This window comes from Haliotis cracherodii, unplaced genomic scaffold (assembly GCF_022045235.1).
Source record: "Haliotis cracherodii isolate W230 unplaced genomic scaffold, xgHalCrac1.p SCAF_19, whole genome shotgun sequence".
NCBI classification, from domain to species: domain Eukaryota; kingdom Metazoa; phylum Mollusca; class Gastropoda; order Lepetellida; family Haliotidae; genus Haliotis; species Haliotis cracherodii.
Window position 1 is genome coordinate 9,673,158 of NW_027266274.1, and position 26,569 is coordinate 9,699,726.

The following is a 26,569-nucleotide window of genomic DNA, read 5'->3' on the forward strand; positions in this document are numbered from 1 at the left end:
AGATATGTGGATGACATTTCCAAACTTGACGCATCAGTGATGTAATGACCGATATCATTCCCTATTGTGACAGTACGTATGTTCATGTGTTTTATCAATTGACTTGCCATTGCATGCGTTTGTGACATGTGATACGCTCACCTTTTCACGAATACCTGAGAGTGATTTATGAACATATGTTCATGATATAGTTGAAATTGTACAATCGACTGTACAATGTATTTGACTGAGATTGCATCATTTTTTGATAGTGATACATATTCACATGCTCATGACATAGTACACCCGACTCGAGTTTCTCATGAACATGAAAAGGGTTTTGTCGCTTTTATTTAGAGTAGTGTAATAATAAGGATGTATACATGACAAACAACTAACAGTGGTATACTGATTAAGATGTATCCATGTGAACAACTAACAGTGGTATACTGATTGGGATGTATCCATGTGAACAACTTACAGTGGCATATTGATAAGGATGTATACATGCTGAACAATTTACAGTGGTGTCATGACAAGAAAGTATCAATGTTGAACTATTTAGTGATATGCTTTTGGTATCACTGTAGTATTGAAAAATGATTCGATTCCTAATCATCATGGCCGTCGATAAAATAAACATTTTGACAATACTACTTCAGTTTTAACATTTATCTTTCTTGTCACATATGTGGCTACATCGAGTGGTGCCTCAAGAGAGATCATGTTTTTCCGTTCTTGGGAAAGCTTTTCAAACTTTCGGCAATGTGAAATGAAAAAAGAAAACAAAGCTTTTTTTTATCAAGATGTTTATTTTTGGACTGCATCGCACGATAACAGCATCATTTGACAATAGTAAGGTGGTCCGAAGCCATATCTCTCAGAGAGTCGTTGCATCTCTCTTCGCCTTCTTCAAACACCTGTAACAACGATCAGATTATATTCAATAACAATAACAACAACCAGTTTTTATACTGCAGTTAGTTTCACAGTGTTTGTGTTGCACTGTGGAACAGAGTTTAATCTTTTTTAGGACAATATATGATAAATGATGTACCCCAAATGTCCAAATGTACCCCAGTGATTCTGATTCTTCTGGCAAGTGCAGTGAAACCCAACTACGAAGCAGGTGAAATTTCCCGGATTAACAATGTTGACGTCACATTTAAAAGACAAATATCGATGCAAGAAGAAAGAGGTGTTGCCTTACTTGAATTATTATTAACGTTATTAGACATTCAACTTACGACTTGTTGAACAGGCACCTGCTGTCACGCTGAAATCATCGATTGCAATATCACCCAAATAGCTGCTTCCCACGATGCCCTCAAAGACCAGTTGGTAAGGCGTGTTGCTTGACACAGTCGTGAGAGAGATCATGGCCATCATCCATGAGTTACCTTGATTTCCTGTTAACGAGTGCAGAGTTAGTGAGTGATTTGGGTAACGCCCTTTTTTACCACTGATGCAACCCACAAAAACGACTGTGATACGGATATCCAAGGATCCTAATCGGGGCTTGGCTGAGCACCCGTATCATATGTTTTGAACATAACATGGAACGTTTATCTCATCTTGACACTACTCCTATTGTAACTGCATATTTTCATGAGTATCAAACCTATGATTGAACTGTTCTTTGATCTAAATAGAGTTAGTGAATGTAGAATTAACGCCGTCTAAGCATTGCCCAGCAATATCACGTAGAAGTTTGAAAGATTTGGCTTCAAGCCCATCTAAGATTCAAACCCCAAGCCTTTGGCTTGATGAGTGAATATGCCCACCATGTGACGTGACGTGACGTGACGTGACGTTTGTTGTTTAACGCCGCACTCAGTAATATTTCAGCTATGTGACGGCGGTATGTAAATAATCGAGTGTGGACCAGACAATCCAGTGATTGGGTGAGTATGGTTTTTCGCTGGCGATGGTAGTTTTCCAACAATACACTGTGGATAAAAAGGGGCTTCACTAGTCCTACGGTGTGACGGACATAAACTTGACCACTGGGCCTCTTAAACGCCTGCAGTTATCGTAAGGAGAATGCAAAGTTTGACAATACCACAACGTCTTACCCGATAAGTGCCAAATAGGAGAACCCCTGGCACCATTTCTCAAGACATAGACATTCAGAGTACCCTCTGAGGATCCATACATGTAGTACCAGAACGTGACGCATGATGGTGTGGTGGGTCCAGACAACACGGAGGAAATCAGTCGAGCATCATCACCGGCTCTTCTTGGAGAGGAGGTCTCAATATACATGTAGTAACCTGCATCAAGAAAGTGGGAAAGGTGGGAACTCTGAGAGTAAGGCTGGCATCCTTTGAAAGTGACGACACTTCAAGAATCAAAGCCGGTTGAAGCCCCTTCAGGCAATCCCGTTTACAATCTAGCTGCTTAAGGACCACATAAATTATAATATTGTAAATGGTTGTTGAGAGAAACACATGACCATTGGAAGTTGCTGTAACTTTAGCCTGGTGGTGCGGTTCAAGAAACAGACATTCAGCAACTCACGACTGCCAATGTTTGTGAAAGAAGGGATGGACGTTCATACCTGACATTGTCCCCAAAGTGTGGTCACTGGCAGGTCCAGTGCCGTAGGAAGAGGTTGACCCCCGCCTCCTTGTCCAGTCGAACTTGTCAGAATGGTCTTGAGTGAATCCACAGATGTCATTGGTCTCAAAGTTACATTTATCAGCGATGGTATTTGACGAGGAACCCACTGTTGTTCCTGTATCAAATGATTGGTTGACTTGTGAGTAACCATGATTATTTCAGTATCAGAAGGTTGTTGTTGCCCTGCCTGGCCGGCTTTGGGTCAGTATACTGTGTCTGAGTGGGGTATTCAGGTTAAACTGCGGCCTGGTATCTCAGTGTGCTGGCACTATAAAACCGGCATAGGTCCGGACTAGTACAAGCAGCAACACATACGTATGTGAAATAATCTTAAGCACAACGTTAAACCACTTTTCACCTCACCTATCCAACACTTGACGTTTCTTGTCTCGGATGTTCGAGTTAAAGGTATTGATATAACATGTACGATGTGGATTAAACAAAATTAGTTGTCACAAAAAGGAAAATTAAATTCAGGACAATTACATTTAAATCTAAAAAAATAATGAAAATGATTTCCCACACTTAGCATTTGAAGTAATCTTAGGTTTTCCAAAATGGATTGAAAAAACAACAAAAGGTGCTCTCTCTGAGAGGAACAAGTTTCATTTACATGACTAACACATGATAACTAACAACGTATTGTCAGTGCTGATCGTGAGGCTAATTTCAACATTGAAAGATTGAGAGAGTTTGTCTTTCACTGCTAGTAGTCACTTTTAAGCTGTGTCACAGCAGGAGTCATCAATGATAGATAATTGATGAGGTCCCCGTGCAAAAAATCAACCCAAGGTCTTCGGCTAAACAGACCAACACTTTAAGCACTCAAACCGTCAAAATGAAATGAAATAGCGATTATTGTTTCAAAAAGCATACGAACTTAAGATTTAAGTGATAACTGAATTGTGCACATCCGTTAGAAATACGTTATGCTAACCTGCAGGTTTCGGTGTTGATTTGGGGCTGGGTGTTGATTTTAGCGTTGTTCTGGTTGTGGATATTTTTCGAGTTATTGGTTCCTGGGTCACAGTCAGTCTAGTTGAATTGGGAATAGCTGAAACACAAAACGAATGCTTTGATATCATGAGTGAGGTTGGGATGACCTCGCTTGAACATCGCTTGCAACGCAGGTCATACATGTTTAAACTGTCAGTGAAACTAGCGAGCATTAGCACGACAGTGGCGAACCATGAATCATAGTTTGTGCGAATCTCAGTTGCATCTGCCTGAGTCAGTGAATGGTTACGCAGGGTTCGATTCCCTTTGGAAGTTACAGCTGCTCATTTAGATGACACCTATCGATGCAAGAAGAGGAAGACGGTGCCCTTATTTAAATTATTAACGTTATTAGACATGCAACTTACGACTTGTTGAACAGGCACCTGCTGTCACGCTGAAATCATCGATTGCAATATCACCCAAATAGCTGCTTCCCACGATGCCCTCAAAGACAATTTGGTAAGGCGTGTTGCTTGAAACAGTCGTGAGAGAGACCATGGCCATCATCCATGAGTTACCTTGATTTCCTGTTAACGAGTGCGGAGTTAGTGAGTGAATTGGGTAACGCCTTTTTTTTACCACTGATGCAACCCACAAGAACGGCTGTGATACGGACATCCAAGGATCCTAATCGGGGATTGGCTGAGCACCCGTACCATATGTTTTGAACATAACATGGAACGTTCATCTCATCTTGACACTACTCTTATTGTAATTGCATATTTTCAAGAGTATCAAACCAATGATTGAACTGTACTTTGATCTAAATAGAGTTAGTGAATGTAGATTTAACGCCGTCTAAGCATTGCCCAGCCATATCACGTAGGAGTTTGAAAGATTTGGCTTCAAGCCCATCTAAGATTCAAAACCCAAGTCTTTGGCTTGACGAGTGAATATGCCCACGACATGACATGACGTGACGTGACGTTTGTTGTTTAAAGCCGCACTCAGCAATATTCCAGCTATATGACGGCGGTCTGAAAATAATCGAGTGTGGACCAGACAATCCAGTGATTGGGTGAGTATGGTTTTTCGCTGGCGTTGGTAGTTTTCCAACAATGCACTGTACATAAAAGGGGGCTTCACTAGTCCTACGGTGTGACGGACATAAACTTGACCACTGGGCCTCCTAAACGCCGGCAGTTATCGTAAGGAGAATGCAAAGTTTGACAATACCACAACGTCTTACCTGACAAGTGCCAAATAGGAGAACCCCTGGCACCATTTCTCAAGACATAGACATTCAGAGTACCCTCTGAGGATCCATACATGTAATACCAGAACGTGACGCATGATGGTGTCGTGGGTCCAGACAAAATGGAGGAAATCAGTCGAGCATCATCACCGGCTCTTCTTGGAGAGGAGGTCTCAATATACATGAAGGAACCTGCATCAAGAAAGTGGGAAAGGTGGGAACTCTGAGAGTAAGGCTGGCATCCTTTGAAAGTGACGACACTTCAAGAATCAAAGCCGGTTGAAAGCCCCTTCAGGCAATCCCGTTTACAATCTAGCTGCTTAAGGACCACATAAATTATAATATTGTAAATGGTTGTTGAGAGAAACACATGACCATTGGAAGTTGCTGTAACTTTAGCCTGGTGGTGCGGTTCAAGAAACAGACATCCAGCAACTCACGACTGCCAATGTTTGTGAAAGAAGGGATGGACGTTCATACCTGACATTGTCCCCAAAGTGTGGTCACTGGCAGGTCCAGTGCCGTAGGAAGAGGTTGACCCCCGCATCCTTGTCCAGTCGAACTTGTCAGAATGGTCTTGAGTGAATCCACAGATGTCATTGGTCTCAAAGTTACATTTATCAGCGATGGTATTTGACGAGGAGCCCACTGTTGTTCCTGTATCAAATGATTGGTTGAATTGTGAGTAACCATGATTATTTCAGTATCAGCAGGTTGTTGTTGCCCTGCCTGGCCGGCTTTGGGTCAGTATACTGTGACTGAGTGGGGTATTCAGGTTAAACTGCGGCCTGGTATCTCAGTGTGCTGGCACTATAAAACCGGCATAGGTCCGGACAAGTACAAGCAGCAACACATGTGAAATACTCTTAAGCACAACGTTAAGCCATTTTTCACCTCACCTATCCAACGTTTGACGATCCTTGTCTTGAATGTTCGAGATAAAGGTATTGATATAACATGTACGATGTGGATTAAACATAATTAGTTGGTACATAAAAGAAAAATTGAATTCAGCACAATTACATTTAAATCTAAAAAAAAAAATGAAAAATGATTTCCTACACTTAGCATTTGAAGTAATTTTAGGTTTTCAAAAATGGAATAAATAAAACCCGAAGAGGAACAAGTTTCATTTACATGACTATCACATGATAACTGACAACATATTGTCAGTGCTGATCGTGAGGCTAATTTCAACATTGAAAGATTGAGAGAGTTTGTCTTTCACTGCTAGTAGTCACTTTTAAGCTGTGTCACAGCAGGAGTCATCAATGATAGATAATTGATGAGGTCCCCGTGCAAGCACCAGGCTACCGAAACCGTCAAAATGAAATAGTGATTATTGTTTTAAGAAGCATACAAATTTAAAAGAAAAGTGACAGCTTAACTGTGCACAATCGTCAGAAAAACGTTAGGTATACCTGTAGATTTCGGTATTGGTTTGGTGCAGAGTGTAGATTTTTGCGTTGTTGTGGTTGTGGTTATCATTCGAATTATTGGTTCCTGGGTCACAGTTAGGTAGGATATTCAGGAAAGAAGTAGACATCCCCTTGGTTACCAATTGTGCTCCCCTTATTGCTGATATGTTTTTTGTCGCTCTGAATCTTCACGCATAGATCTCCATGTGAAACAAGAACTTAATTGGCTCTTTGATGGTTATTGAATGATATCAGATCATCAATATACCTGAAGTATAGTTAGTCTTCTTGGACAAATTTCCTTGTTTTGAGTTTTCAAATCCGAGAATGGATAAATGGATAAATTCTCGGATTTGAAAACTCAAAAGAAGTCATTCAAGGCCTCAATGAAGCCTTCAAAAAGTGTTATGGGGAGGAAAAGTGTTATGTGGAGGACATTTCCCAATGTGAATCAGCATTTTGACTTGTACGATATATTCCTATGTTTTTTCAGGTGTTTTTTTCTTGCTTTGCATGTGTTTGTGACGGCTGCCAACTGTGTGGCAGAATAAGCTCACCTTTTCGCAAACACCTGATATCATCACTGCATGTATTTGATAGTGATTATTTAACACATGTTCATGATATAGTTAGAATCGTACAATCGACGTACGATCTCTTTTACTTTTAGCAAAGACTTCTTATGAATATGGAATGGATTTTGTCATCTCTGCCACTGTGGAAATACTGTAATGACATCAGTGATTCATACAGTTAATTATTCCACTCAGCATTGTACTTGTCTTCATTTTGCAGTTCGGCGCGGAAGTTAACGTTATGGATAACAACCTCATTCTTTGCAACGATGTTTCAGAACTGTTTCTTGACCCTCTATCAAGTTAAAGAGCAAGAACTAGCCCTGAAACGGCAACAACAAGCATTAGATACTCATATCCCCCACGAATATGAATATTGTGTGCAAGGCAAGAAATATTGTAAGCCAAAGTCGTTGCCATGGAAACTCGAAAAATAAAGTTTAAAAAATCCCCAACTATCAAATGGCATCGACCTCAAAATTCTGGAAAAAATGTTTGATGGGAAAAGGTTAAACTAAATACTTTTACATTCGAACAAAATATGGATTATGAGTACATGCATAATGTATGCTGGATGAAATCAATGGTTATGTAAACAGAAACTATTTAAAGACATCATAAGGTACCTGAACATTCAGCTGCTAGCGACCACATAACGTCACAACTGACTACGCGATATTTTGAAATGCTAACCTGAAGGTTTCAGGTTTGGTGCAGTGCTGTATGTTGATTTCGGCGTTGTTCTGGTTACGTTTGTTATTCGAATGGTTGGTTCCTGGGTCACTGTTGGTCTAGCTGCACTGGGGAAAACTGAAACACAATATAAAAGTTTTGGAATATAGAGTGACTTGAGGTTAACCTCGCTTGACCATCATGTTGGAACATGTTGTACAAGTCAAACTATGGAATTGCATCGGACACACTTTTTGTCACCGAGGTCAAATTTGGAAATGCCCTCTACATGTCCACAATAACAGTTTTTGAAAGCTTTAGTGAGGCCTTCAATGTTGATCAAACAACTTTTGACAAGAGTAGAATGACGCTCTTGAAAATCTTCGTAGAAAGAACCTATTGCTCGACGAACAGGTAAAGCTGACAATCTTGTTTGTCATACAGCCTTTAGGAGAGTGGGTTGTGTGTATCTTAATGCATCTAAATATCTCACAGATGAGGTACTCTCACTGGTCTCGTTTATTTCTAGTTCAGGTGAGTAAATGAATGGAAGGAAATTGGTTATGTAATGGTTATTGAAAAACATCAGATCATCGATATACCTGACTCTTAAGTTTAATTTCTTGGCCAAATGTTCTTGTTTTGACTTTGTCAGTCTTAGCAGTAGTTCCGATTCATATGCATAAAGAAACACATCATCAAGAAGGTGAGCACAATTTGTGCCCATGGGGATGTATACGTCTCTACCCCCTAGTTTTACATATATGTTATCAATGAGGACATGTAACATTTTACAAATTGGCTTACATATTTTAAACAAATTGTCAAGAACCTCTGGAGATAGATATGGATCAAGGAATGAAGTTTATCCTCTCGTTTGTCGTTTGATAAAATGGTGTACAAATTATAAAACCCCCAGATGATTTTACATTATTTAATTTTGATTGCTACTGTGTGACTCAGTACTTACTTCGACAGTTCGACGTCGTGAAGATGATGTCGTCAATTGCGATGTCTCCAGTGTAACTGCTTCCACGGATCCCTTCAAACACTATGGTGTAACTCTTTGTCTTCTCTGTGATTGGTGCCCGACCACTGAACCAAGCGTCGCCATGGTTACCAGATTGATGCCAGATCATGTCGTCAGCTCGCCCTGTTCAGGAATTTTGAGGAATTTGTTCAACAACCATGATCACCTACCGGGGATGTTCTGATGGAATGATGAAATGGACGTGTAATATTGCATAAGTATTCCGAAATTGCATGAGTACATAAGCCTCCTAGACAATACTATTTTAGATGATAAAAGTACTGCAATACTATGGATACTTGACATACGGATTCTGGCTAATCGATACCCATTAGTTCGAGACTGGTGTACTTGCCACTAAGTGACTATGACAGCAATAGAGTATGAACGTCATCGCCATATCAAATATTCTATTATTAAAAATCTGGGTGTATCAAAGTACCGTCTACGAGTAAATTAATTTTGATACTATGAGGACGTTGATGTTAACGTGTATATTATGGATATAATGTATGTCAAAGTCAAAGAAAATTGTATTTATCAAACTAAAGTTTATTGCTCATATACAGGTGTACGATTGTGTTACAATGGCAATAAATAAAAACGACAAACCCCTTTCCACATTGTAAGTAGTGATAATATACAGAATAAATCTGAATAGTTAACAATTAACACCGTAAGATAATATATAATTTAGACAATCTTGTATTTACAGTTGACAATAATCTTTATGAATTTGAACATATTAACATGATGACAGAAATGCCGTGAACGTTCGACTTACCTGGCACTCTGATGTAGACGTTGAGAGTACCGACCGAAGCCCCGTACATGCTGTACCAGAAGTTGATGCACCTGCCGCTGGATGTCACGGGAGGGAAACTTTCACTGACCAGCCACGCCTTGTCTCCGGTCAGTCGTGGGGCCGAGGTTTCAATGTAGAGGTACTTGCCTGAAAATAAAACAGCATGATCTCAAGTGGTAGTCATGTTCGCGTATCTCTATCATATTACCTCTGTCACTTTGTTTCTTTTTCACTTGGGACTGACCCGACGTGATATAGCATCTGTTTCAATACAATTTGGGTGTTGACCTAAACTTTTACATTTTGACCTCGGCATGGCGTGAGAACAATCACCTCAATATCTGCTAAAATGGAAAATTTCTTGATAACTTCTATACATTATCAAGGGGTCTCTGGTTAGATCACTTCACGTCATCGACTAAGGGGTTGTCAAATTCGTATATCTGACGCAAAAATGCAGGATCAACAACTTCAAGAACCCACAGAAGATGACAGAAGTTATGAAAATTTAACAAATTTAGAGACTCCAACATTAGGCAACCAAATGAAAAACTTATTAGCGTAAAGAAATTTCATTGGCAGTTAAAAACATGAAAAACAATAAAAGTCCCGGGATTGATGTCTTTCCTATTGAAATTTTAAAGGTTTCCTGGAAAGAACTTAAATTCTGGATTTACAGATAAAAAGTACTTCTGCTAATAACAAAATAAGTATGACAATGAAAGGAGGAGTTATAACTTGTATACCAAGATCAAACAAAGACAGAACAATGATAAAAAACTGGACACCAATAACTTTATTGAATGTACTATATTAAATAATTAGTACTTGTATTGCAAACCGTATAAAATCAACATTGGAATTGCTCATTCATAGTAATCAACAGATTTATTCCAGGAATATCTATTTCAGAAAACACAAGGTTGTTATATGATATTATCTTTGAATTAAAAAGACAAAATCTGCAAAATTTTGTAAAAAAAATATTATTAACGTTGATAATATAGAAGAAATTTTGTCCCAACCATTATGGCTTAACCACAACTTCAAACAAGCAACATACTACATAAAGCAATTGGCTAATAGTGGATTTTTCTCAATTAAAGATATATGCAATGGAAACGGACTGATGTCATTTGAAGAACTGAAACTAAAATATCCGATAAAAGGTACAATATTAGACTATAGATATGTAATCTTCAATATACCAGAATCATGGAAAACAACAATCAAGAAAACTAGAAAAAGTATTTTACAGAATTTGTATATAAACAGTTGCTTGAGTGATCTGATGAAGCCTGTAAAAGGCGCTAGAATTTTCTGTGATCAATTAATATCAAATGAAAATAATCTTAAAGTTTGTGATAAATGGCAATAAATTTTTCACTGTGATTTTAATTGGAAAACGATATTTACTGTTTATAGATATAAACTGAAGGATGTAAAACTTTTAGATTTTTATTACAGATTCTACATGGAATTATCTACACAAAGAAGGAACTAATAACAATGAATCTTGTGGACAACGGTGTTTGTAGCTTTTCTAATGCAGTCAATGATGACGTCAGCCATGTCTTTTAGGAATGTAATGAAACTAAACAATTTTGGAATGATCTCGAACTTTGGCTTAACAATTATCTTTCACAAAAAATAAATTGACAAAATATCTTATTTGGTTTGGTTCTAACTACTTTAATACTTTAATCAATCATGTAGTTTTATTGGGGAAAAGGCATATTCATGTAAGTGGAATTAAAGGAACCAAACCGAAATTAGATATACTTTTAAAACTATTTCAAAACATATATTCAATCGAGAAATTTATTGATATAAAAAGGGATGACAAAAATAACTTTAACAAAAAATGGTCACCTTTATTCTCAGCATTTGATTCATAGCTCTCTGTTGATACATGATATGTTTGAGTCTGATTGTGTGTTGCAACCGTTTTGGTTTGAAACAGGACAATGTTTGTTTCCAACTCTTTAATTTTTTAAAGAGTGTATTGTGCCATTCTGTGCAATCCGAAATATGTCTTTGACGGAATACTGTATTAATCTACAACTCTGGGAACAATAAAAATGTTAAAAAAACCCCAAAAAACTTCAAGAACCCGCGCGGAAGAAGAACTGTAAAAGTAATATACTGTAAAAATTATAAATATTCTAAGACCGTTTAAGTCGGCATCATTGTTGAAAAACGGTGATCATGACATGAAGGTTTAAACGCCGGTTTGATAATCGTGTCATTTCGGCTTTTGAGAAAGGTGGTGGTAAATATACGTTCAGCGAATGGTCGGACCTTTACCTTATTCACTTTACCATCATTAAATAATAATGACATGATTTGTATATGAAATGTTCGGCTGCTCACCTCCTGGCGTGACGAGGGTGTGGTCAACAGAAGGTCCAGTAAAGGAACTGGGCGTCCCACCGTCGTCCTCAGTCCAGTCAAACTGATCACCAGTGGCAGTGTTCTTCCAAGTGCACAGACCAGATTCGAATGTGCAGTCACCTGTAGATGAAGAAAGTAACATAGGACTAATTCCCCGTACAGACACACAATAGTGCTCTTTCAGCTTAAAATAGCATACACAATCTCGACTTGAACTGACAAACATCAATTGGGAAATAACTGATAGTACCACACTCTATTGAAGGCCAATCTAAAAGTTAAAATACAATTATCACACTGAGGAAATATTTCAATTTCCAGAGGGCACTTATTACAACGATAATTCTGGACCAGGAACCGGGAACCGGACAGTGACAGCTCTCTCTTTACAAGAAAGAAATGTTAACAGTCAGGTATCAGGGGTTAAGATCAATCTGGTCAATCATTGTGTCCATCTATGTTATATCAGTGGAGTGAAGTCCTCTGTATACCATGTGCTGCAGTAGCGTAAATGAAACTGGTAGGTGAAATCTTTTCGTACAAATGTTAACTTACCAGGAATCGAACATGCACCCACGGTGAAACTGACATCGTCCAGTGCTATATCTGATCTGAAGCCTGCGCCTAGGACGCCTTCAAACATCATCTAAATACCATACAAAGTATTTATTATGATCGTTCTGGTAATTGTTGTCATAAGACCTTAGCCACACGTTATATATTTCGCTGATAAAATGATGAATGCAATTTCTTATTGTCAGACATTAAAGATTTAATGAATATAGTGATAGTGATAAAATGTGTGAAACCGATATATGACCATCATTTCTGATTCTACATGAATTGCCGCTTAGTTCCTAGTTCAGGACCGCCTTCGTGGTCAAGTGGATCAAGCATCTGCGCGGAGATCGGAAGGTCGTGTGTTCGATCCCCGGGCGCGTCATACCAAAAGACGATAAAGATGTTATTTGTTGTTACCCGGTCTTGCGCTTAGCTTTAAGGGGCTAAAACAAGGACTGGTCGGCTCAAAGTCAATATACTGTGTCTGAGTGGGGTATTCATGTTAAACTGCCGCATTGTATCTCTGTGAGCTAGCACTATAAATCGGCATCAGGACAAGTACAAGCAGTCACATACACACACACACACACACACACACGTGCATGCACATCGCTATATAAGTGCAATAATCTTGGATGCGACGTTGAACCCAAACTTCACCTCACCTCACCTCGTAGTTCAGACGTATCAGAATAGAACAGTGCATTATAGGGGTGGGGAGGTGTTGTAGACTACGCACCCGGTATCCTAAAGCGGAAGTTGCAGTGGATGTTGGGATTGTTGCCTGACCAACTGTCCATTTGTTGCCCTGGTTACCCTGACGTGAAAATAATGGTCGACCTGTGCTATTTCCGACCTGCAACGAGTTTTTAATGTTACACATATACATACATATATGACCGTACGGGGATAATATCATTACCGGTCATTTCAGATAGGTATTCTATGAATAGGACATAAATAACTTTGACAAAATACGTGAGATCATATTCTTTTAAAACTACAATAAAAATTAATGTCAGGATCACCCAATACTCATATAAAAATACTTTTCATCTCATGATTCAATTTTGATTAATAAATATTAGTATTTTTTTCGAAAATAATATGAATCTGTAGTTTTACATCAAAACGATTGTATACAGAGAAACACCATGAAAATATGAATTTGACATACCTCAGCATAGACGTTGAAAGTTCCCATCGTAGACCCGTACATGTGGTAGTAGAACTGGGCGCACATTGCCTGGCTGTCATGATAGACTGGCGTCAAGATGCGTGCTTTGTCTCCCTGTCTACGGGAAGATGCTTCAGTGAACAGATAATGCCCTGAACGAAAATAGATGAAAACACTCTGTTCAATCTGGTTATCCTGAATCTCGGTTATCACGAAAAAAATATTTGTTATCAAGTGAGACCAAGGTGTATATGCTTGTTATGGAGTAGGCCCTAAATGAATATCGTCTCGTGGTGATATTCGTCTCTGTATCTCCACTAGTTGTCTGAAATATTAATATACGACGTCAGCTGAATTTTATAATGATATAATTGTCCACATATCGAAATTGACCATCTTTTAACTACAAGTTCAAGTTATAGATTCCTAAATATAAGAGAGAAAATCATTTCCACAGCCACAAGAAATCTTTATAAAATCAGAGTTGATTTTAAGATTCCGACTGTATCATGAGCATGTGTTTGTCAATCACTATAACATGGTGCTGATACAAGGTATTTTCGAAAAGGTGAGCATAAACTTTTTAAAAAGAAATAAACATGCGTTAACTTGATTACATCATTTCATAACCATCAGTTCTACGTCATCATCCGGGCGGGAATCCTTCCACGTGTGAGTGAGTTTTGAACAGTATTTCAATTTTAACAAGGAGTGTCACCTTGGTGAAGGGGAAAACCTTGAAGTGATGTAGACCTCAGATTGTGAAACCAAATAGTACTGACACAGACGCCGGTCCATGTCGATGATAGGGACAGAGAAGGTATTTAATAGAGAGATTTCTTTGACTGAAAGTACAGTAAACTACGTTTATAACGAACACGCTTATAAAGAACTGACGGATATAACGATCTTATTTTTCAGTCCCGGTCATTTCTTGTTTATATGCTGTATGTATGCTTATAACGAACTACGGTTATTACGAACTAAAATTAGTGGTCCCTTTGAGTTCGTTATAACCGTAGTTTACTGTATTGACACAATATGTCTCACGCTGTCATCGGTCCAAGAGTCTTAATAACTTCACAAATACCTACCGCTTGATGTTCCGTAAGTATGGTCGTTGCTGGGTTCTGTGCCTCGGCTGTATCATAGCGTTACTCTACGATGTCAGCTGCATTTTTATGTGGTTATTTTTTAACATGTATATCGAAAATGATTCCATATTGAAATTGCATGTTCAAATTACAAGTTCATAAACCACTTCCTATCACGGACTTTCCTTCTCAAACTATGACAAAAAAGATAAAACTTTGAAAATTTAGTTGCCGTTAACGCGGTATATCATTCCAGAACTATCAGACCCATAACGTCATCATCTCGTAGACGACCAAGAGTGTTGGTTCAACGCCAACAATATTCCAGTTTTAGACGTTTACCACTTTGGTGAAACGCACTGCGAAGGCAAGGCATCTAGAAACCTTCAGGGCGAATCTGGGAATGGAATCCTAGTTTCTTAACCTCACAGATACCTACCACTTGTTGTTCCGTATGTATGGTCATTGCTAGGTCCTGTGCCGTAGCTGGACGTTGTATGTGCCGTCCACGTCCAGTCAAAGGTGTCCGTCTTGTCCTGGGTGTAGCCACAGATTGACTTATCTTCAAAGTCACATTTCCTGACGACCTGACCTGGGTGGACAGCGCTGTGGACAGTCGGTCCTGAACAAAAAGCGAGTGGGTGGGTGAGTGAGTTGGGTGTCACACAAACCAGTAATTTAGTTGTATTCTATATGTCATACATATGTTCCCGGTTTTTCTTCAGGTGAACAATTGACTTGCCCTTGAAGGTGTTTGTGACTGGTGCCACTGGTGGGGCAGGATACGCTCGAATTCTTGCGAAAACCTGGTATCATCACTATTTCATTGCGATTCAAAAACAGATACTTTTGACATAGGCTGAATCGTACTATTGAGTGTTCTTTTTGGAGGAATTTCTTATGATAATAGAAAGGGTTTTGGCGCTTTTATTTATGAAGGTAACATTAAACTTTTATCCTTTTATTATTCGTTCCAAATTTGTAAAATACGGGAACATGACCTTAGGTCATCGTAACCCAAAGAAATGAAAAAAACCCCTCAATATCCTTATTGCATGAATATATATTTGATGATGGCGGATAGTCATCAGTAGAATTGAACTGCAATATAATGTACCTGTACATGCTCCATCTGCCAAACCCACGTCATCAATAGCAATGTCTCCCCTATACCCGTTAGCAGTCACAGCTTCAATGACAACCTGCAACAACATGTCATCATTTCAACAACTTTTCAAAATAGCAAAATAAGGTTCACTAAGATACAAGTAATAAACACAATAGTAGCAGTAGTAGTAATAGTAATAGTATTAGTAATATTAGTATAAGTAGCAGTAACCAGTAAAAGTAGTAGTAATAGCAGTAGTAGTAGTGGCAGTAGTAGCAGTAGCAGTAGCAGTAGCAGTATAGGAGCAGGATCAGTAGCAGTAGCAGTAGTAGTAGTGGCAGTAGCAGTAGCCAGTAAAAGTAGTAGTAACAGTAGCATTAGTAGCAGTAGCAGTAGTGCGCAGTCGTAGAATTGCAGTAGTAGTAACAGTATTAGTAGTTTTGGCATCATTAATAGTAGCCGTAGCAGTAGTATTACAACTACTACTACTTCTACTACTACTACTACTACTACTACTACTACTACTACTACTACTATCACCACCACCTCCTCCACTTCCACCACACCACTACTGCTATTAGTAGCTTCTACTACTACTGCTTATGCGACTAATTCCACGATAATTGCTACTGCCAATGCTACTAATGCCAATACTACTACAACAACAACAACAACTACAACGACTACTACTACTACTACTACTAAAATCCCTTGAACCCATAATCATGCGATGTCTTCTACTTACTGAATATGGCGTGTGCCCTCTGGATACGGTGATCTGTGCTTGTTTCCAGTTCAATCCCTGGGCTCCTGTCTTGGTCCACACCGGGCTGCCGATGGTGGGGGTGGACTTGATGTAAGCGTTGAGTGTGCCGATGTGGTCGCCGTGCATGTGGTACCAGAAAGACAGACACTGGGTCACCATGCGAGAGGTGATGGTCTTGCTCTGAATTCTGGCAGTCTTGTAGGACGTATGTCCACTCGCCTCTGCGTAAAGGTAAAACCCATCTGAAACAAACAGGATTGAAATCATTCCGTGAATAACGGTGTACAAGTTAGTGAGTATGGTCTTACGTCGCTTTTAGCAATATTCCAGCAATATCACGGCGAGGGACACCAGAAATGGGCTTTACACATTGTACTCATGTGGGGAATCGAACCCGGGCATTCGGCATGACAAGCGAACGCTTTAACCACTAGGCTAACCCACCGCACCGGTGTACGAGTGAGTGAATTGGGTTTTACGCTGCATTTAGCAATATGCCAGCAATATCTCGACCCTTATGTTGCGCCCATAGATTGGGAGTGCGCGTACACTACAGTCAGCGATACTCCAGTCATAGTCAGTTGGCCAGGGTTGAAAAACAACATTTTCGTTCCCACATTTTCTTGTATACCACAAAATGTTTGCCAAATTCAGATAACCGAATATATTACCTGTACACAAAGACATAATTTGGATAGTTTAATGGCTATATATAAATGTTACAGCCAATGTTGTCAAATGATGCATATTTCCTTCAATTTATGCAATTTTTACCCCCTGAAAATTCACGCACACACTTGCAAGCTTGTATACAGATACCTCATTATGCAATAGAACAGGTTTAAGGTATACAGGAACAAGTGGGAACGAATATCTCAACTAAGCATCTTTTCCTCTAGTGGCCAACTGACTATCATATCATGCTCGTTGTTTGCACAAGCCAAAGAACTGAGTCAAAGCAAAACCAACGGTCCACGCCATCGGCGCACGAGGACAGGCAATCAAAAGAGCCGATTTGTATCGATTTGTTGCCAATACATTTTTGATAAGTTGAAATATCAATAATTACAATCGATGCCACACTATTATCGATTTCATGACAGACTAATATATTTTGATCATCACTTCTATTTCATTCGTTGATGTCCAAGGCCAACCCCTTCAACAAACATGCATCCCTCAGGTCATGGTGGAGGTATTTGTCATCATGTCAAATGTTAAACGGTCTACATTGTGGGAAGGTAAAGCTATCTACTATCGCACTGCTAATAGTTTTACCACTATTGCATTAGACCATCCAGTGATTGACATCATGAGCATCAGTTTACGCAATTGGGATACGATGACATGCATCAATCAAATCAGCGAGTCTGACGACCCGATCCCGTTAGCCGCCTCTCACCACAAGCATAGTCGCTTTTCACGGCAAGCATGGGCTACTGATGAGACGGATCTTCACGGGTCCCTGGTCCAGTGTAGTCGCCTCTCCTGTTAAGGCTGGCAATAGATGAATCAATACATATCACAGCAATATACACCAAAAAAGACAAAAAACACGAGAATACTCAAAGCCTGATGCACACATTGTAAACTTTTTGACTACCCCATGTGATTCTTATTTCATGACCGCCTCCGTGGTCTAGTGGTAGAGAGTCCGCCTGGAGAGCGGAAGGTCCGGAGTTCGATCCCCGGCCGGTCATACCAAAAGTCGTTAAATGATGGTACTTGTTGTTACCCTGTCTGGCGCTCGGCATTTAGGGGGCTAAAACAAGGACTGGTCGGCTCGGAGTCAGTATACTGTGTCTGAGTGGGGTATTCATGTTAAACTACGACATGGTATCTCAGTGAGCTAGCACTATAAATCGGCATCAGTCCGGTCTAGTACAAGCAGACACACACGTACATGCACGTCGCTATATAAGTGCGATGACCTTTGACGCGACGTTAAACTCCATTTCACCTCACCTTCTTATTTCATTTAGCAGCAGCAGAAGTGGTATAGTGAGTGAGTGAGTATGGTTTTACGCCGATTTTAGCAATATTCCAGCAGTATCACGGCGGTGGACACCAGAAATGGGCTCCACACATTGTACCCATGTCGGGAATCGAGCTCGGGTCTTCGGCGTGACGAGCGAACGCTTTAACCACTAGGCTACTCGACCGCCCCAGCAGAAGTGGTATAAGTATTAGTATTAGTATGTGTAGTTGTGGTAGTATTAGTGGTAGTGGTGTTGTTGAGGTAGTAGTACTTATATTGTTATCATCACCATAATACATTTCGTATTGTTTGTCGGGTGGATAGTGTTACATACTGCCTGTTGTGTGGTCCCTCTGGGGCCCCGACCCCATGGACGATGTGGATCCCTGATGTCGCGTCCAGTCGAAGTCGTCGTTCTTCATTTGAATCTAGAAGCACATATCGTTGTCAAAACTGCAGGTGACAGGCTTGGACGCTGAAACCCGTGAAACATCAACCGTTTCAGCAAAATGGATCAATAACATTTAACGAATACTAATCTGATACGTTTTGTTTGTTTGTTGGTTAACGCCGCACTGGGTAATATTTCAGCTATATGACGGCTATTTGATTCGTAATAGGACTGGAAAGTTCAAGTGATGCCGGTCGTAGACGTATGCCACTTGAAATCCACGAGCACGGGTTTGACGCGGGCAAAACTGGCAACATTGCGGAATGCAATTCTGCATATAGAATTGATCCCCCCTACCCCCCCCCCCCCCCCCTGGCATCGTGTCCCCTTACTGTTCCAAACTTTCTGGCAAGGGTATCCTAGTCGTCTATGGCGCCGCAATTCTCTGTTTCTAGATTTGTCAGCACCATACCCGTGTTCGTAGTTCCCCTCAGTGAGAAACGTCTAAGATCTGCATCACGCACATTCAGCTGACTCAAAGTATGGAAAAGTGAAAGTTAAAAAAATGTATACCTACTTTGTTGAACAGTGGACCTCCTCAGAGTAGTTGATGTCGGCTTTAATGTACTGATGCCTGGAGTTGTTGCTGACTGAGGCTTAGCTTTCGTCGGCGTCACTAGAGCAACATATATATCCGTATTTAAAGAGACCTTAACACTTAAAGCCATTAATAAATATATGAGTACACCGCAAGGGAGGGATGCCCCTTCCTGGACCAATGTTAAAATGCGGGCAGCAGCGTTAGAGCGTGGCAGGGACAGCCTTGAAGACGACACCCGTTCTGGAAGGCCTGTGACGTCAGCCACACCAGAAACGATCCCGAGAATCCACGATATAGCGACGACTGACCGGAGATTGACTAAGCTTCATATTGCTAGTTCAGTGGGCATTTCCCAGGAGAGAGTACATTCCATTAAGACAGAAATGTTGCCAATGAAAAAAGCATCATTTCGTTGAGTGCACACGCTTCTGACATCTGATAAAAAACATGCCATGCACACCATGTCTCGTGATAATCTAGCTGTACGAAGCTGATTCAGAAATATTCTTGCAACGATTTGTTACTATGGATGAAACCCTGCTTCACCACTGATCCAAACAACAGTCAATACAGTGGAAGCATTTGTCATCGCCACTGTCTGACTGCCCCATCAGATCAACTGGAAAGGTTATGACATCCTTGTTCTGGTGAGGTGAGTGAAATTGGGTTCAACGTCGCGCCTATGATTATTGCACTTATATAGCGACGTGCATGTACGTGTGTGTGTGTGTGTGTGTGTGTGTGTGTGTGTGTGTGTGTGTGTGTGTGTGTTTGTTGCTGCTTGTACTAGTCCGGACTGATGCCGATTTATAGTGCTAGCTCACTGAGATACCATGCCGCAGCTTTAACATGAATACCCCACTGAGACACAGTATACTGACTCCGAGCCGACCAGTCCTTGTTTTAGGCCCTTAATGCCGAGCGCCAGACAGGGTAACAACAAGTACCATCTCTGGTATGACGCGGCCTGGGATCGAACCTTCCGCTCTCCGGGCGGACGCTCTACCACTAGACCACGGAGGCGGTCTCCTTGTTCTGGGACGACGAGGGTGTCATCATTGTGGATCCTCCTAAAAGGACAGACAGTAAACGGAGCATAGTATGCTGCACCACTGAGGCAATTAGGATGGAAGTACGACCAAGAGACGCGGGAAACACACAAACTGCGTGCTCTTCCATCAGTACAATGCGCCAGTATACAAATCAGTCATTGCCATGACTACAAGCCATGCGTGTGGCTTTGAACTCCTTCTTCGTCCACATAATTGTCCTGATCTTGCTTTGTCACACTTCCATCTGTTCCCAAACAAGATCTAGTCGGAAACTATTTCCATTGGAAAAGGAGCTGTGGAGAATGGTTTGTAGAGCCGAGAGAAGGACTTCTAAGAAACTGGTTTAACATTCTGCAAACATCGCTGGCAATGTGGAATGGGATCATGTTGAAAATTAAATCATTTTAATGTCCTCAGATCAAAGCTGTCTATGAGAGGCTCAGGACTTGTCAATCACAACGAGTAATTTCTTACCCCTGCCTTGATGGTCTCGAAGCTGCGTGGCGTCAGTACCGGCATCCAGGACTTCTCACCAGAGCGGGGACAGACGCTAACATGGTATCACGAGAACATTGCATATATTTTAGTATTATAGCTCAATACACGTTCTGAAATAATGCAGAACAGGACAGGCGTCAGATTACACAGTGCTGCCACCGTGTGGAGAGTACTGTTCCATGTAACCATCTGAAAGGGTGACTAAGCTCATTGACAATGATTTGGTTCCCATTTCTCATTAATCTCAAGCCGTTGTTTATAGTGCCAGGTGGTCCTATCACATTGTCACTGTTTAATTAGTGTTGTAAAGTAACTGTTAAATAACGAGACGTCAGACATATTTACTGTTGTCAAAAGCATATAATGGTGAATTAAGTCTGGTCTCCCTAGAAACAAGTGAGTGAGTGAGTTTGTTTTTTTAGCAATTTTCCAGCAATATCACGGCGGGGAACACCAGAAATGGGCTTCACACATTGTACTCATGTTGGGAATCGAACCCGGGTTCTTCGGCGTGACGAGTGAACGCTTTAACCACTAGGCTACCCGACCGCCAACCCCCCCCACCCCCTTCCTCCCCTACAAACAAAGAATGAAAGCTGGTGTGTATGTATGTACAGTAGTTGTAGGTATGGAAATTGTTACAATAAAGAGAAAGTGACACATTCTCTGTAGTCAGGATAACAACCTGTTGTTAAGTTGACCTTAGCCAAGAGGTTGGCAGACGCATACAGCTATGGTTGAATATAGAATTTCAGATATGTGTTAAGCCTGGTGAGGAACTCTTAGGTGTTGATAACACTTAGGGCGAGCTGGTCACATTTAGTCGATTAAGTAACACTTTGTCGAGTAAGTAACATTTACGCGTGTTGAAGTTAGTAACACTTAGTCGAGTACGTAACACTTAGTCGAGAAAGTGAGATGTTGAGTTGAATAAGTAACGCTTATGAGTGTTCAAATTAAGAACACTTAGTCGATTGTGTACACCTTAGTAACACCTAGTCGAGTAATTAACTGGGGTATTTAAGTTGGTAATACTTTGCCGAGTAAGTAACAACAGGAGTGTTCAGGTAAGTAACAGTTAATCAAGTAAGTAACACTTAGTCGAGTTAGTAACACATTGGTAGAATTAAAGTTACTTACACTTGGTTGAGGTATTAAACCATTAAAATTATTACCTTGCAGAGAACAAGGCCCGTTGATAATTTTCGTGTCGTCGATGGAGATGACACCTTTCTCTCCCTGTCCTCGAACAGCCTCGATCACAACCTGACGATGGTAAAGTCACTTGCTATTGAGCACTGGTAAATATGCTTTTCTCAACTGCAAGTTTATATCAGCCAAGGAAATGCTCATCTCAAACCGCGATGTTATGGCAAACATTGAAATTACTTATACTGCTCAAACACAAAGAACGCCATGACGTCACGAAGGCGATGACGTCATATCGACGGATGAACATCACATTACACACAATCTTTTTTGTTTGTTTGTTGTTTAACGTGTAAATAATCGAGTCTGGACCAGCCAATCCAGTGATTGACATCTACGCAATAGGGATATGATGACATACATCAACCCGATTCCATTTGTCGCCTCTCAAGATGAATTCTAACACGGATCGAATATATCTAGTACGCATGTAAATCTTACACAAAGTCTTACAATTTGAGAAGCCTTTGTCTACCTGAAAGTCTGTAGCCTCAGGGAGGTTGATTCTTGTCTCCATCCAGTTGGTTCCCATGTTGCCATGACGCGTCCAGATGAGTTTCTTCTCGTTGGTCTTCTCGTACACGTTGAGGGCGTTGACGTGCTCTCCGTACATGTTGTAGTGGAAGACGAGACATTTGGACTGACCCTTGGCGATCGTCAACTTCGGGCTGATCAACTGTGCGTTGTCTCCATATCCACCAACGGAAGAGTCGACGTAGGCGTAGTGTCCCTCTGCGGACAACGTTAGAGAGAGTTCTTCAGAAACAACAGTGTCTGGGTGATTGCATTTTAATGCATGTCTTACCAGTCCTTCAGTTATAGCACGGCGTGCATGCTTCTTGTTGAAAGCTCGGCGTGAACGCTCAAGACTGCAGACGATAAACCCACAAATCCATAACAAATCAAGGCGCGAACGTTCAAGACTGCAGACGGTAAACCCACAAATCCATAACAAATCAAGGCGTGAACGCTCAAGACTGCAGACGGTAAACCCACAAATCCATAACAAATCAAGGCGTGAACGTTCAAGACTGCAGACGGTAAACCCACAAATCCATAACAAATCAAGGCGTGAACGCTCAAGACTGCAGACGGTAAACCCACAAATCCATAACAAATCAAGGCGTGAACGTTCAAGACTGCAGACGGTAAACCCACAAATCCATAACAAATCAAAGCGCGAACGTTCAAGACTGCAGACGGTAAACCCACAAATCCATAACAAATCAAGGCGTGAACGTTCAAGACTGCAGACGGTAAACCAAAAAATCCATAACAAATCTAGGCATGAACACTCAAGACTGCAGACGGTAAACCCACAATTCCATAACAAATCAAGGTGCGAACGCTCAAGACTGCAGACGGTAAACCCACAATTCCATAACAATTCAAGGCGCGAACGTTCAAGACTGCAGACGGTAAACCCACAAATCTATAACAATTCAAGGCGCGAACGTTTAAGACTGCAGACGGTAAACCCACAAATCCATAACAAATTATGGCGTGAACGCTCAAGACTGCAGACGGTAAACCCACAATTCCATAACAAATCAAGGCGTGAACGTTCAAGACTGCAGACGGTAAACCCACAAATCCATAACAAATCAAAGCGCGAACGTTCAAGACTGCAGACGGTAAACCCACAAATCCATAACAAATCAAGGCGTGAACGTTCAAGACTGCAGACGGTAAACCAAAAAATCCATAACAAATCTAGGCATGAACACTCAAGACTGCAGACGGTAAACCCACAATTCCATAACAAATCAAGGTGCGAACGCTCAAGACTGCAGACGGTAAACCCACAATTCCATAACAATTCAAGGCGCGAACGTTCAAGACTGCAGACGGTAAACCCACAAATCTATAACAATTCAAGGCGCGAACGTTTAAGACTGCAGACGGTAAACCCACAAATCCATAACAAATTATGGCGTGAACGCTCAAGACTGCAGACGGTAAACCCACAATTCCATAACAAATCAAGGCGTGAACGTTCAAGACTGCAGACGGTAAACCCACAAATCCATAACAAATCAAGGTATTTTGCTAAATCAAGAATCCTTATCAGTGGTAAACTTGGTTTCAATACAAAGACGAGTGACCCTATCATGGGGACGCATTCTGCACTGCGAAATGCAGAGCTTTAGACAATTTGGTCAGCTGTGTCCCTTAGTAAACGGAAAGTGTTGTTGGAATCATCAGTTATTCCATAAAATCATATGCTATTTCGGTAGGAAAATATGAGGCGAGGTGACCTTAAAAGGGGTTTAAGGTCGCTTTTATTTCATTTATATAGCAACGTGCATGCGTGGTAACTTGTACTAGTGAAGACTCGTGTCGGGTTTTGTGCTTGCGGACAGAGATACTAGGGCCATAGAAAGTTTTGTAGCAGCTGAAATAGTAGTTTAAGTAGGAACAGTTGTATTATTAATAAAAAACGTATTGACGTACTGCCGGTCGGTCCAGTAACTACGATTTGGTCCATCAGCATCCAGTCAAATTTGTCGAGTCCTTGATCTTTTGTCCACTGACAGAAGTCGGTTTCAAAACTGCAGTCCAGTTGTGCGCTGACAGCTGAAAGAACAAATGCGGATATAAATGCAAATGTTATAATGAGGACGTCAGCAGCCTCATTAGCGGGCATCAACAGAGGAACAGATGGAGAACTATCGTCAGAATGAAGCTGAAAGTAATATTTGACATTCGAGCCAATAAGAGTGATTGAGTGAGTGAGCTTGGTTTTACGCCTCTTTTAGCAATATTCCAGCAATATCACGGCTCGGGACACATATTGTTCCATCGAGACAATAAGAGCTTCGGGATATGAATTGTAAATCAAATTCTTTCTCAGATAAAGGGTCGAGATAACAAAAGTAAAAGTTAACTCATAAAATCTAAATTCTATGATTTGTTAAACAGTGTTGAATAAATAAATACTAAAAAATAGATATACATCGAAACGTTTTGTTTGTTTGTTTGTTTGTTTATTTATTGTTTATCGCCGAACTCAGCAATATTTCAGCTATATGACGGCGCTCTGTAAATAATCGAGTCTGGACCAGACCATCCTGTGATTGACATCACTGGCATCGATCCACGCACCTGGGATACGATGACATGCATAAAAAAAGTCAGCGACCGATCACGATCCCGTTAGTCGCCTCTTTAGACACGCATAGTCGCCTTTTACAGCAAGCATGGGTTGCTACAGACCTATTCTGACTCGGATCTTCACGAGTTTACACCGAAACGTTGCATTCATTGCAATAAAGAAGTTGTATGTCCATAGAACTGTCTCACTTATTCTTCGGGTTGTTATTAACAAGGTAAATAGGTTATAATTGTGTTAGTTAATACAAACTTTGCTATATGTTTTCACATATGTGCCAAAACGACGTACGGAATGAGAGGTTGGTTGGTTGGTTGGTTGGTTTGTTGTTTAACGCCGTACTCAGCAATATTCCAGCTATATGACGGCGATCTGTAAATAATCGAGTCTGGACCAGACAATCCAGTGATTAATATCATGAGCATCGATCCACGCAATTGGGATCGATGACATGCATCAACCAAGTCAGCGAGCCTGACCACCCGATCCCGTTAGTCGCCTTTCACGACAAACATAGTCACCTTTTACGGCAAGTATGGGTTGCTGAAGACCTATTCTACCCCGGCGTCTTCACGGGCCACAGAATGAGAGGAATACGCAAGTAGATATGAATTACCATTGTAACATATTGTAATGATATTAAGGCTTGTTTGTTTTACGCCGCACTCAGGATTTTATCAGCTATAGGACGTAAATAGTCGTCCCGTGAAGATTCCGAATCAGAATTGGTCTTCAGCAACCCTAACGGGATCGGGCGGTCAGCCTCGCTGTCTTAGTTGATGCATGTAATCGTATCTCAATTGCTTTAATCGATGCGCATGATGTCAATCATTGGATAGTCTGGTCAAGAATCGATTATTTACAGACCGCCGTCATGTAGATGGAATATTGCTGAGGGCGGCGTTAAACATCTAAAACACGATAAATACACGTCTGAACCAGACAATCCGGGGATTGACATCACGAGCAGCGATCTACTTAATTCGGATACGATGACATGTATCAACCAATCCACTGGATCCATAAGTCGCATCTTACGATAAAGATGGGTTGCTGAAAACCACGAGTCATCGTCATGTGTGTTATCGAGGCACATGCAAATATATGCAATATATAAATATTTGTGGTAAACAACATATACCATGAAATGATATGAACAATATGATCCGGAACAAAATATACATGTCGTATGCCACCAAATTATATAAATATATATAATTTTATCAAAACGTACCTGAACAACCAACTGCTAGCGCCAACAAACGCACGACTGAAGCTCCGGTCATTCGTTTATTTCGGTTGTACAGCAATGAAATAAGCCACTTTCCCCCGT

At 40.7% G+C, this 26,569-nt stretch overlaps 1 pseudogene; it reads right to left on the reverse strand.

The window, feature by feature from the left end:
- Positions 1 to 709: 709 nt before the first annotated feature.
- Positions 710 to 26,569, reverse strand: LOC139466745 (MAM and LDL-receptor class A domain-containing protein 1-like; annotated as a pseudogene).